Here is a 3,120-nt window from a genome sequence, read left to right as displayed (position 1 = left end):
CACAAGTTTAATGTGGACACAGAAGAAGAAAAAAACTCAAGCAGTGTTTATTGTGCAATTCCAATAGATGTTTGTGTGATCTTGAATTAGAGCTAATCTCCATGGTTATTCTAACTGCCCACTTTAAGCAAAAAACAACAACCTTTCTAGAAATTTTGTTCATTAAACACCAAAGTAAAGCACTAATGATTCATGTTATAAGTTTAAAATATTTTTAAGCTTTACATACCATCCCTTTTATAAAACAATTTGATTGTCTGGAAGGAAATAGCTGAAAAATAGTTCTTTCAATGTATCTACAACCTCTGTAGAACTCTAAACCCAGATAAGAGTGTGAAGTAAGGGTTTCTTAGTCACTTGGAATATGCAAACTCTAAGATGGGAAACAGACTCATGCTTTTCAGGTTCCCTGTGGACTCAGAGCTCACAGTGACATTCAGGCTCAGATCTCCGGGATGCCTTCAATGGCTTTCACATAGGCTTGTTTCCTTTTCAACTGCTTCTTCTCTTTGTTCTTTTGTTCTCTCTTTCAAGCAGCTTCCCCAGCCTCCACTGTCTCAGGCTCTTCTTCTTCATGATCCACTCCTTCTTGGCTCCTTTCTCTTCCTCATGCTGAGACTGCATCCTCCTGACCCCACACATATGTCAGCTCCTGACCCTGCACATGTGTCAGCTCCTGACCCCGCACATGTGTCAGCTCCTGACCCCGCACATGTGTCAGCTCTTGACCCTGCACATGTGTCAGCTCCTGACCCTGCACATGTGTCAGCTCCAAGTTCTCTCCCTCTCCTGCCCAGTTCTTATCTACATTTTGTTTACCTTCTCTGTTGAGTGGGAACCTTTTGGCTTTATCCACAGGTCATGTCACCATGTTCACCAGGGCAGCAAAGCCTCCGTAGCTTTGGGTGTTACCTGAGCCAGGCACAGTAAATGTAAGCAGTAGTGTCCTCTTTGTGTCAGGGAGTTTTAAAGGTGGCCTTCCTCTTGCATAACCTTTGAACCGTGGATGCATTCAACCTTGTCCGCAGTGTAAGGAAGTGAGCCATCTTTGTATCCTTCATGCCCTCTGTGACTTTTCCCACTTCCTACAGGATGACTAAAGGGTCTGGAAGTCCATCTTTGCTTCAGACTTAGGTTTATCACTACACAACTCACCCAGATCCTGAATCTCTTCCTGTAGTTGCACCAAAGCTTTGTAGAGTGCCAGCAGCAAACATGCATGTATCCTGTCCTTATCATCCATGGTTACTTTAATCCCAATGATGTAGTTCATGATTCAGACCAATTAACATTAGAATTTGTAGACAATAGCTCTTCCAGCTGTTCTAGAGGTGCACAAGAATATCAACCCTTGTCATCGGGTCTTCATTTTTGCCAGAAGTATATGATTCGTCTTCATAATCCTCAAGGTCTTCATCATCATCCGGCTCACTCTCAGTGTCTTCCTCCTTAGTATCTCCATCTTCAGAATCTTTTCCTAGGTTGTTATCCTACTAATTCCACAGTGTTCTCGTCTTCATCATCTTCAGTGATTATCACTTGCCAAAGAGATTCTGTAACAGAATTTCCCATGCCACCCTCAAACTCAGCAAAGTCATTATCATCACACACTACCATGTCTCCCTCATCCTCGCAATCATCAAACTTGGCTTCAAGAGACACTCCTGAATACTACAAGGATAGCACAGAAAGCACAGGGAGTTTAATTGCCCCTTAAAAATAAGCTGGACTGAGGCTGGAACCTGTCCTGGGGCCCCTGAGACTGTTTCAGGACAGTCAGAGCTATGTAGAGAAACCCTGTCTCAAAACCAAACAAACAAAAACTCTAACAACAACAAAACAAAAATTATATGCATCAAGGTTCACTCTATGCTGCAATGACCTGTGGTTTTTGAGGCACACACAGTATCACATTTCTACGATACTATAACACAAAATAACTTTACTGCTATGGAAATCACATGACTCCTAGTTATCTCCACTGGCTATTGTCTTACTGACTGTATTGTTTTTAGTCTTTTCTAGAATGTTATATAATTGGAATCATGGAATATGTAAACTTTTAAAGCTGTGTGTTAGTTTCTTTTCTCATTATTGGGACAAAACTCTGTGAGAAAGGAAACGTTTGTTTTGACTCACATTTTGAAGGTGTAACCCACCATGGTGGCATCAGAGTGTGAAACAGTGGCTACAGCCCACCACAGTGGCATCTGAGTGTGAAGCATCTGCACTCAGGAAGCAGGGAGAGGTGCATGCTGGTACTTGGCTCACTTTCTCCCAGCCCAGGAAATAGTGCCACCCACATTTAGAGAGGGTCTTCCTGCTTCAAAGTGCCTAGTCTAGAAACTCACTCTCAGACATGCCCAGAAGTTTGTTTCTATAGTGATCCTAGGTTCCATAAAATTAATAATCATAATTAATCCCTACAACTGGCTTTTTTCCACACAGGAACATTAAATTTCCTTCATGCATGTTGTGGTTTGATAGATGATTTTTTTATCCCTGAATAATATTCCAGGATACGGATGTACCCAAGCTTGGTTGATTCAAGTTTTCAACAATGATGCATAAGTTGCTACCATGGCTTATGTGCAGGTGGTTCTGTGTGAACATAAGCTTCAAATCAACTGGATAAATACCCCCAGAGTGTAATTCCTAGGTAGCATGAATATATGTTTAGACTTGCAAGAGATTTAATCCAAAGGGATTAAACCGGTTTGTGTTCCCACAAGCAATGAATGATAGTTCCTATTACCCTGAGGCTTCCCTTTTCATTCCAATCACTTAGCTCACAACACAAAGAAAAGCTCCCAGCTTCTGCCCTTTGCTATAGAAAGCAATTTTTCCCTAAGAAGTAGTGGCTGAGACACAGGTCCTCAGGATCCTCTATATCCAGGGCTCGAGGGACACGACTTCACAATGTCATGGGAGCTGTGATGTTTTCACAATATAGGAAGAATGTGTACAGAGTACCCAAGAAGATACTTGGAGTTCTCATCCACAAACAGTGGTTCTGTGATACAGAAAAGAGTCCTCACTGAGTAACATGAGTCCCAAGCACAGCAATCACAACAGGCTAACCAGCCTTTGAAGTATGCAAGTGTGACATAGTAGAGAAAC

The 3,120-nt window shown here is 42.0% G+C and overlaps 1 pseudogene; it reads right to left on the bottom strand.

Annotated features, from left to right (window-relative positions):
* Positions 1–442: 442 nt before the first annotated feature.
* On the bottom strand, positions 443–1,243 carry LOC101824108 (annotated as a pseudogene).
* Between the last annotated feature and the right edge of the window lie 1,877 nt (positions 1,244–3,120).

Source organism: Mesocricetus auratus, unplaced genomic scaffold, assembly GCF_017639785.1.
Source record: "Mesocricetus auratus isolate SY011 unplaced genomic scaffold, BCM_Maur_2.0 Super-Scaffold_100019, whole genome shotgun sequence".
Taxonomy (NCBI): domain Eukaryota; kingdom Metazoa; phylum Chordata; class Mammalia; order Rodentia; family Cricetidae; genus Mesocricetus; species Mesocricetus auratus.
The sequence above is the reverse complement of the archived record's forward strand: the minus strand, read 5'-3'. Positions and strand labels throughout refer to the sequence as shown.